The 11,567-nt window shown below is 37.8% G+C and overlaps 1 protein-coding gene and 1 pseudogene across 1 annotated transcript in view; one reads left to right on the forward strand and one right to left on the reverse strand.

Annotated features, from left to right (window-relative positions):
* MIPOL1 (mirror-image polydactyly 1) overlaps nt 1–11,567 on the reverse strand; it is a 369,629-nt gene that overhangs the window by 86,932 nt on the left and 271,130 nt on the right. The window lies entirely within an intron of this gene.
* Nucleotides 4,028–5,776, forward strand: LOC102839777 (annotated as a pseudogene).

Genomic DNA, 11,567 nt, shown 5'->3' on the forward strand with positions numbered 1-11,567 from the left:
GCCTGCCCATCTTCCAGTATGGAGTGTAGGTCTACTTCCAGCTCATTTGCCTCAGTCACTTTATCTCGTTTCTGGACATGTGCTGATATGGTCATGTGTTTCTGTTGTTTTTGGACATATTCAAGAATATCTGTGGCCTTAATTGCCTCCAGGTAGATGTAATCAGGAGAGGGATTCTCTTCTTCCAGAGAAATTTCAAGATGCCACTGTAGGTCATTGTGACATAACTCAGGATTTAATTTTCAGCCTATTTTCTTTTTAGTCTGCCTGTGCTGCTCCACAATTCCCGTTCAGGTCTTTTTCCTAATGATAAATAGTTCTGGGCCAGCTGTGGCCGTTTTGCACTGCTGTTTGGTTTTTGAGTGGCAACTGTCACTTTAAATTTTGAGGAGATCTGTGTGCATGCATAGTATAACCCTCCAGGGGTGGGGCTGGGGTGTTCACTTGCTCAGGCAGCCCTCTAGTCACCAGAATGGAGGTACACAGACAGTAAGAGACCAATGAGCAGATACCAAAAAGTAGAATGTCCACACCTTTAGTTTCACGGTTCTGTCAGGCATCCGTGGCTGCTCTGATCCTTCCCCTGCTAGATCTATCCCAAGATGGCAGCTCTGGAAACAGCTGAAAATGTTGAATTAGAAAGCAATGGATTTCATGCTTCTGCTACAAATTCCCCTAGCTATAAGCCTTCCATCCTTCTAAATATTTCTTTATATGTGTTTCAGAGTTCTGGAACTATCCCCTGAGCCTGCTTGGTGCTGTATTCTGTGTAGTTGTGGATGGAGCTCCTCACTGTACTTACAGCCTTTCTGCCATCTTGCTTTGGGGACCTTGATTTGCTAATGGGGTACATCTCAAAATGAGATAAAACAACTGCAAATATCCAACAATAAAGATAATATGGAATGTATGAAATATGAATCTACGAAAGTTCAAAACCATTAAAAATGAAATGGGATGCACAAAAATCAATATCCTAGCCATTCATGAGCTCATATACACTGGTACTGGCCATTCTGAATCTGACATTCACATGGTTTACTATGTTGTGAATCATAAATTGAAGAGGAATGGTATCACATTCATCATCAAAAAAAGCATTTCAAGATCTATTTTGAAGTACAATGTTGTCTGTAATAGAATAATTTCTACAAACCTAAAAAGACCAGTTGATACCACTATTATTCACTTTTATGCACCAACCACTAAAATCAGTGTTGAAGAAACTGAAGAATTCTGCAAACTTCTTAAGTCTGAAATTGATCTAACATGCAATCAAATGCATTAATATTTACTGGTTATTGGAATTCAGAAGTTGGAAACAAAGAGGAAGGATCAACAGATGGAAAAAAAAATGGTCTTGGTGATAGAAGTGATGTGAGAAATCGCATGATAGAATTTTGCAAGACCAACAAGTTTTTCACTGTTAACATCTTTTTTCAACAACATAAGAGAGACTATACACAAGGCTGGTGAGACTTTATCTCTTCTACATTGTACATTTTGTCTGGAGGGATCAGTCTCTAGAGGACACAGTGTTAGGTAAAGTGAAGGACCACCAAAAAAGAGGAAGACTTCCATCAAGATGCAATGACACATCAGCAGCAGCGATGGGCTCAAACATAACAACTGTGAGGATGGTATAGATCCGGGCAATGTTTTGTTCTGTTGTGCATCGCTATGAGTTGGAATTAACTAAAAAGCATGTAATAACAACAGCATTGTATAGTGGTGGTGGAGTGTTAATGAGTCAGTTCTGACTCATAGCAATCCTTACTGGGGTTCTGAGGCTGTAAATCTTCATGGGAGCAGAAAGCATCATCTCTCGCTCTCCCGCAGAGCAGCTGGTAGATTCAAACTGCTGAACTTGTGGATAGTAGTCCAGCTCATAATTCTTTACACTACCAGGACTTCTTACAACATATTATACAACTTGTTCAATATTAAGAATGAATGACCCATTTAAAAAAAAAAAAAAATCTTACCATTATTAAGATCATTGTTATTGCTGTTATTTGCCATTGATTAAGTCTGAACACCTGGTGTGGTGTTGTAAGACCAGCACTGGACTGTTAACCACAAGTTCAGCAGTTCAAACTTAGCAGCTACTCCTTGGAAACCCTATATGGAGTCACTATGAGTCAGAACCGACTCGATGGCACTTAACAACAACAAAGTTCTGACTCATAGTGACCCTGTGTAAGGTTTCTGAGGAGCTGCTGGTGGCTTTGAACCACTGATCTTTCAGTTAGCAGTCCTATGCTTATCCTACAGTATCATGCCAAGACTCCAAATTGTGTTCTTCTAGTGTTCTTCTAATGTAATTCCCTAGTAATTCTTCACTTCCCAGCCTTCCATTCTTTACTTTTGTTGTTGTTGTTGTTAAGTGTGTTGAGTTAGTTCTGACTTATTGTTGTTGTTGTCAAGTACCATGGAGTCAGTGCTGACTCATAGTGACCCTGCATAGGGTTTCCAAGGCTGTAAATCTTTACGGAAGCAGAACGCATCATCTTTCTCCTGTGGAACCACTGGTAGTTTCGAACTGCTGACCTTCAGGTTAGCAGCCCGATTCGTAACCACTACACTACCAGAGCTCCTTAGTAGTGACTCTTTATAGGGTTTCCAAGGAGCAGGTTGTGAGCTTGAACCACTGACCTTGCAGTACAAACCAACCTTGCAGTCCAGCATATTAAGTCACAGCACCACACCAAGACTCCTATTTACTTTTGTTTGTTGTTGTTGTTAAGTGCCATTTAGTCAGTTCCAACCAACAGCGACCTTGTATAGGGTTTCTGAGGAACAGCTGATGAGCTTGAACTGCTGACCTTGCAGTTCAAACCAACTTTGCAGGCCAGTGCTTTACTCACAGTGCCACACCAGGGCTCCTATTTATTTTATGGGGGCATATTTATTCCCAATTTAAATTTTTATCTCAGATGCATTTACTCTCAGAACCCTTTACTCTCAATAAGCTACTCAATAGGATATCATACAAAATGTCTTAGAAACCAACTCGACAGTACTTAGCAACAAAGCTTCAAAGCCACCCAGCAACACATAAGCCAACACAGTAAGACAAAGTGAGTGGTGGGAAGTTCATAAAGCATACAATTAACCATTTAAAAGTGGATAGTTTAGTGAAATGCAGTAATGTTGCATAACTACCACCTATCTTTAGTTTCAAAACTTTTTTCTTACCTCACTCCCCATTCCCCAATACTTCCTAAATTTTGGACTCAGGAAACATGAGTCCTTTGTTTTCTTTTTCCATATTGTTTTGGCTATTCTGAGTCTTTTTCTATTCCAGATTAATTTTAGGATCAGTTTTTTCTAAAAAGCCACTGGACTTTTTATAAGAATTTCTTTGAATTCATAGATTTTTTTACAACAGTAAGTCTCCTGATCCATGAACATGGGATCTCTTTCCATCAAACTGTCTTCTTTAACTTCTTTAGGCAATACTTTATAGTTTTCAATGTACAAGTCTTTTTCACTTTGGTTAAATTTATTCCTAAGCATTTTATTCTTTTAAACATTACTGTAAATGGCACTGCTTTTGAATTTTTGTTTTCAATTTGCTTACTGATGGTGTATACAACTGATTCTTTAATATTATTCTTGTGCCCTACTTAGGTGCATTTATTAGCTCTAGCGTTTTGTGGATTGAGATTTTTGTTTTTTTAATTTAACCTTTTATTGTGAATTGAGTGAAGGTTTACAGGCAAGATCATCAGTATTACACTACAAAAAGCATACCCTTTGTTTCATCTCAATGATTGCAAGGCCTTCCACATAAGAAAACTTAGCTCATTTTCTCCCCATGGTTACTATTTCTATTCTACCCTCCTTTGCAGCCCTTCTCTACTTTGTCCTTAGGTGAATATTGTCCTTTCTGTCTTTAACTAGTGAGCATTCCATGGATAGCATACTTTAATAACACTAGTTTCCCTCTTTATGTATCTATCTACTGCTTGACTGAAAATTGGACCATGAAGGTGAATTCCACTCCAGGCCTGAAGAGTGATTGATGGCCACTGTCTCAGGTTCCTACAGTCACGTTCTGACCAGTAAGTCTAGTCTTTTTTTTTTTTTATAATTTTGAGTTTTGTTCCACATTTTCTGCCACGTAACCAGAGACCTTTTAATGTGATCCCTTTCAGACAACTTGATAGTGGTGGCTGGGCACCATCTAGTTCTGCTGGTGTCAAGAGTCTCAGTGACTGATGTCTGCTTGCTCTATTGGTCCATTGGACTAATTAATTCTAAGCATTTTCAACTTTCATCACTCCTCTTTCTTCTGAACATGGAGAGATTGATAGTTGCACGTTAGATGACCATTCATGAGCTTTTAAGATTCCAGGTGCTACTCACCAAAGTAGGATGGATAGCATTGTCTTTGTGGACTATGTATATTATACCAATTGACCATGGTGTTCTCTAAAATTATGGTCCTGAGCCTTGAATCCCAGCAACTCATTGCCTTAAGATGTTTGATAATACCTAAGAAGTTTTCATCATTTCCCCCCTTTTGCTCTACCACATTTATAGGTGTGTTGGCAGGAAAGCTAAATGCCCATGTAAACATATACTTTTGGATTGAGACTTTCGATCTATAGAATCTCAAAAGTTTCTATATAAGTTCTAAATCCTGTGATAACGTGGAAAAAAACCCCACATCTGTCTAGACAGTTTTGAGGCTCTGGGTGGAGGCCCTTTCTTGGCTTGCTACTTAGATCCATTATCTAACTACTTTCACTTAGCAGGTTCTCACACTCCTGGGAGACTAGGCTTTCATTCTAATTGTCCCAGAGACAGGTAACCAACAGCTAATGGTACCCTCTATGCCCCATGAGCCTGCAGAATTACTCAAAATGCCTAGTTCTCAGGAGGCCAGTGAAATCTAGCTAACTCCACCTTCCTTGTTATACATAAGCTATCTCCTACAATTCCAACTTATTGTCTTGTCTCTCTGGGTGCAATCACTTATCTGGTGCGCTCTTCCTCCCCCATCTCTGGGAACCATGAGTATAACAAACCTAGTTATTTTCACAGCCTCCCTTACTCCTCCTTCCTGTATTATATATGATTTATTACTCCATGAATCTGTTAACACAAATCCCTAGTAGTCAAAAGGGCAGATAGCTTTCCTTGAAGTGATATTAAAAACAAAAAACCATAAATTAGATAATGTCACTTAAAATCCTGCAATAACATTTTATTGTACTTCACAGATTTTTAAAAGTGAAAACAAATTGCAGAGCTTTGCAGATGCCGTCGTCCGAGTTTGTGTTTGAATCTGGTCAACCCCATAGTGTATTTTGACATCATCATTGACAGCGAACCCCTGCGCAGTGTCTTCTTCAAGCTGTTTGCAGATAAAGTTCCAAAGACGGCAGAAAACTTTCACAGTCTGAAGACTGGGGAAAAGGGATTTGGTTATAAAGGTTCCTATTTTCACAGGATTACTCCTCGGTTTATGTGCCAGGGAGGTGACTTCACATGCCATGAGACTGGTGGCAAGCTCATCTATGGAGAGAAATTTGATGATGAGAACTTCATCCTCATGCATACGGGTCCTGGCATTCTGTCCATGGCTAATGCTGGACCCAATACAAATAGTTCCAGTTTTTTATCTGCACTGCTATGACTGAATGGTTGGATGGCAAACATGTGGTCTTTGGAAAGGTGAACACCGTGGAAGCCATGAACTGTTTTGGGTCCACGAATGGCAAGACCAGCAAAAAAAATCACAATTGTTGACTGCGGGCAACTCTAAAAAGTTTGATCTTTATTTTATGTTTTATCTTAACCACAAGACCATTCCTTCTGTAGACTGGGGACCACCCTTCTACCCCCAGTGTACTTGCAATGTTCATTAATGTTTACTTTCACTGCAGTTCTTTGCGTTCCATAGTTTCCTTATTCTCCTCCAAGTCTAGTTGGATTGCTGGATTATATTTATGGGTATGAAATAAAACTAAACAATAATTGTGAAAAAAACACACAGGAAACAAATTGCATATATCAACTCAATAAATTTCACAAAAACTGGTCTGAGAAGTACTGTTGTATTCATTTTTCGAGATGAAGAATTTGAAACAACAGAAATAAGTAATTTAATCAACTTCATACACCACGCAGTCAGGATCTACACGTACATGTCCTATTCCAGAGTTCCTGGACTGGAACACTCCTTTATACATTGAATACAAAGTCCTGAATCTTTTGGCTTCTACCTTCTCACCTTCTAAGTTTCTCAAGTACCCCAGTTTTTCCCTGCTTAATGCGTTTGTTTGGAATCCCTTTCCTTCAACAATTTTACCTGATTAACTCTTACTTATCCATTGCTGTTGTCATTGTTATGTGCCGTTGAGTCGGTTCTGACCCATAGCGACCCTGTATAGGGTTTCCTAGGAGTGGCTGGTGACCTTGAATCACTGATCTCGTAGTTCAAACCGACTTTGCAGTTCAGAGCATTAGCCCACAGCGCCACACCAGGGCTCCACTCAGCATAAACATCACTTTTTCAAAGACACCTTTTATAACATATCAGTCTAAATTTGTATATTTCCCTTTATTTTATAAATTCTACTCTTTTTCTTTTTGGAACTTAAAATAACATCCAGTTTCATCTTATGATTCCCCTAATACTAACATATTAATAGCTTCACTTCTGGGGAAGTATAAATTTTTTTAAGAACGTGAGTAAATCAAAATATTCATAATTCTAGGGCAATTTTCCTATAATGGTGAAGTAGAGGGGATACAGTCTAAATGCACACAAATATATAACCACTGAAGCACATTTTGCTTTACTGTTACTTTCCCTTGGAATTACCTCTGCATGCTCATCCCTAAATTAATAGCACAGCCACATTGTTATCATTCTTTTAGAGTCATATCATATTAATTTTCATATATAACTTTTAGAGAGGTGGGAGAAATAAAATTTAATGGCACTTAAGTGATGGGAGCGTAGTGGTTACAAATCAGACTGCTAATCTCATGGTCAGCAGTTTGAAACTACCAGCTGTTCCCCAGGAGAAAGATGAGGCTTTCTGCTCCTGTAAAGATTTACAGCCTCAGAAACTCTGTACAGGGTTGCTATGAGTCAGAACCGACTCCACGGCACATAACAACAACAACAACAAGTGATGCATTGTATGAAAAATATTTTAACTTATAGTAAGAATAAATTATAAAATAATAGCAAAATAGCCATTAAATCATACTCAGAAGTTTCAAAGCAAGTAACCAAGAGTACAGTTCATGTGATATCAATATTGGATGATAACTATTTCTAGTAACCAGTTAAAATGGCATGATGATGAGATAATACCATAAACAAAATTTAAATGCACTCTGCCTTCCAGTTTTGAAATTCTTAATGAACTGGATTTTTGTAATGTAGCATGTTGCTGTTGTTAAGTGCTGTCGAGTTGTTTCTGACTCATGGGGACCTTGTAGAGGGTTTCTGAATTCTCTGTTTACCGTAATGCCATACAACATGTTGTTGTTAAGGGCTGTCAAGTCAGTTCCGACTCTTAGGGTTTCCAAGGAGTGGCTGATGGGTTTGAAACGCTGGTCTTGTGGTTAGCTGTCCACTGCTTATCCTACAGCACCACACCAGCACATAATAACAGATTCCACTTATTCTTTCAACTAGTGTTATACCATTCATAACAACTTTAGATACTTCTTTTCTAGGCTTCATCTCTTGTCGTCCTCTTATATTAGTCCTTTGATGAGATCACTGTAATCATTGTGCCTCATATTCTTCTGCTTACACACAGCTTATTGTTGTTAAGGGTCACTGAGTCAGTTCTGACTCATAGGGACACTGCATATGCTTTTCAAGGAGTAACTGGTGGGTTTAAACTGCTGACCTGACAGTTAGCTGTCCATTGCTTATCCTACAGCAACCACATCAGGACCCTGTAATGTAGTTTCAACTAGTGCTTTATCACTTGTCTTCCTCTTACATTAGTCCTTAAATGAGATCACTTTAATCATTATTTCACAACATGCTCTTATTCTTCTGCTTACACTCAATTTACCTGCAGTTCAATTTCAACCCATTATGTTTTCTATATATGCTATTTTGTTGTTGTTGTTAAGTGCTGTTGAGTCGGTTCTAACTCAAATTGAATCTGTATAGGGTTTCCAAGGAGCAGCTGGTAGGTATGAACTGTTGACCTTGTGGTTCACAGTTCAGTGCTGATTCTACAGTGTGACACCAAGAGTGCATATATGCTATAGGTAAGTGCTTTTGGATAACAAGAAATCTGAGATAAATTAACATGTTATGTCTCATTGGTTCTGTAATTGGGAGAAATTTCACCTATCAGGGAACATCTGCAATGTCTGGAGATATTTTTGGTTGTTACAACTTGGGATAAGTTACTAGTAGCATCTAGTGGGCAGAAGCCAGTGATACTGCTACACATCTTAAACTAGAGAAGACAGTTCCCCAGAACATATATTTATCCAGCCCAATATACCAAGAATGCTAACTCTGGTATAGGAGAAAAAAAGTTTGGACTTAAAATTATGTCTTGCCATTTGTGATTTTTGGAAAAATATTTTACCCCTCTGAGTCTTAATTTTCTCAACTCTAAAACAGTAAACAAACAACAACCTGGTAGAGTTCATAAAAGAATGAAATAAAGTGATCTAAATATACAAAAACATCTAGCAAAGAACAGCACCCATACATTTATAATCTTAAAAAGAAATAATTTATGTCTAATTAAATGTACATAACCTTATACAATACTCATTTTCTAAATATTTTGATGAATAAGTACTGCCTGTTTCTACAAGCTTTTCATGAATCGGGAGGGGTAAACTAGTTTTCTTAACCTTTATGCACTTTTGATAACACTTTTAAATTGTTCTGAAAAAATAAAAGAGGCAGGTTTGGCCTGTTTTACTGAATTAAATAAAACCAAAAAGTATGTACTACCCCTTCCTAAGCACACATTTCTTGTAAGGAAAGTTTCTGCTTTTACTTCCTGGTTTACTGCATCAGTAAATTTGCTAAGGCTCTTTCAAGCAAATAATAGTTGACTCCCCTATCCTATTTCTGAGGAAACCAGCTTATTCTCTAGCACAACAAACCTTAAATGTGAATGGCATATGGATATAGTAGAATATACTCATTGTAATTAAGAGTGTGGTAGATTTCATATGTAAATCAGATGACAAAGTAATTACTCCACTAATTTGCTTTCTCCGTTGCCTTAGTTGGTTCCACTTTATGAAATAACTTGCTAAAGTGATTTCAGAGAGGAAATAATTTCTTTATTATAACACAAATCCACTGGAGCTAAATTGGTAAGATCCAAGATTTTTCTTTCTTTCTTTCTTTTTTAGTGGATATAGTGGTTAGCAGATTTGCTAACATTTATTCTGTGTGTTATGTAATATAAAGTATACTTTTGTGAAGTGCCAACTCATAGAGACCCTGTATAGGGTTTCTGAGGAACAGCTGGTGAGCTTGAACTGCTGCCCTTGAGACTCAAACTGACCTTGCAGTTCAGTGTATTAACCCACAGCACCACACCAGGACTCCAATAAAAAATATAGTCACTAAATATTTCTTGAAATCATTCAGTAGAAAAGTAATGTACAATCTGTTGTTGTTGTTGTTGCTAAGTGCTATTGAATCTGCTCCAACTCATAGCAACCCTGTGCACAACAGAATAAAACACTGTCTAGTCCTGTACCAGCCTCACAATTGTTTTGCTTGAGTTCATGGTTGCAGGCAGTATGTCAATCCATCTCACTGGGGGGGAGGGGGAGAGGGGGTTCCTCTTTTTCTCTGACTCTCTACCAAGCATGATAGCCCTTTCCAGTGTCTAATCCCTCTTTAGAATAGGTCCAAAATATGTGCTCACCGTTCTCACTTCTCAGGAACATTCTGGCTATACTTCTTCCAAGAACGTTTTAGTGTATTATTTTGGCAGTCCAAATTCAAATGTATCAATTCAAATGCACCACAATTCAAATGCATCAATTCATCTAGGCTTCCTGATTCACTGTCCAGGCTTCACATACATATGAGGCAATTGAAAAAAACAATAGTTTGGGTCAGGTGCATGTTTAGTCCTCAAAGTGACATCTTTGCTCTTTACCACTTTAAAGAGGTCTTTTAAAACAGATTTACACAATGCAATAGGTCATTTTATTTCTTGTCTGTTGCTTTGATGAGCACAGCTTGTTGATCCAAGTAAAATAAAATCCTTGACAACTTCTATATTTTTTCCATGTATCATAATGTTCTTTAGCTAATGTCTTCAGTGAAGCTTGTGAGGATTTTTGTTTTCTTTACATTGAGTTTTAATCTATACTGAAGACTGTATTCATGGGTCTTCATTTAAAGTGATTTGAGTCCCCTTCACTTTCAGTAAGCAAAAGTTGTGTCATCTGCATATCACAGTTCATTAATGAGATTTTTCCAATCCTGATGCTGTGTTCTTCATATAGTTCAGCTATTTGGATTTTTTGCTCAGAATACAGATTGAATAAATATGATAAGAGGAGACAACCCTGATGTGCACCTTTCCTTATTTTAAACCAGGCAGTATCCACTTGTTTTGTTCCAATGACTGCCTCTTGGTCTATGTACAAGTTCCACATGAGCACAATTAAGTGTTCTGGAGTTTCCGTTCTTCGCAATGTTATCCATGGTTTTTCATGCTCCACACAGTTGAATGCCTTTGCATAGTCAATAAAGCACAAGTAAACATTTTCTGGTATTGTTTGTTTTCACTCAAGATCCTTTTGACGTCAGCAATGATATCCCTAGTTCCACGTCTCATTCTGAATCTAGGTTGAATTTATGGCAGCTCCCTGGTATGTACTGCTGCAACAGGTTTTGAATTATCTTCAGCAAAAATTTACATGAGTGCAATATTAATGCTACTGTTTGGTACATTTAACATTCTGTTGGGTCACCTTTCTTTGGAATGGGCACAAATATGGATTTCTTCCAGTTGGTTGGTTAGGTAGCTTTCTTCTAGATTTCTTGGTAGATTTCATCATTTGTTGAAATATTTATTTTACATTTCATCAATTTCTGGAGCCTTGTGCTTTGCTTTAGTGTTGCTTGGACTTGTTTTTCCAGTACCATTAGTTCTTGATCATATGGTACCTCTTGAAATGGTTGAACTTTCACTAACTCTTTTTTGTACAGTGACTTTGTGTATTCCTTCCATTTTCCTTTGATGCTTCCTACATCACTCAATATTTTGCATTCTCGTTGGGAGTCTTCCTTTTTATCTCAAAACATTCCACTTTACCAAACATGATATCCCTCTCCAGGGACTGGACTTTCCTGATAATATTCCTGAAGTATGAGCGCATAAGTCTGGCCATCTTGGCTTCTAAGGAGCATTAATAGTACTTCTTCCAACACAGATTTGTTTGTTCTTTTGGCAGTCCATGGTACTTTTAATATTCTCCTTCAGTACCATTTATCAATACTGAATCACGAATTATAACACATATACCACATTAATGTTGATATTAGCTGCTATGGCTCATTAAGTTCCTATGTGTATAGA

This window comes from Chrysochloris asiatica, unplaced genomic scaffold (genome assembly GCF_000296735.1).
Source record: "Chrysochloris asiatica unplaced genomic scaffold, ChrAsi1.0 scaffold00017, whole genome shotgun sequence".
NCBI lineage: Eukaryota > Metazoa > Chordata > Mammalia > Afrosoricida > Chrysochloridae > Chrysochloris > Chrysochloris asiatica.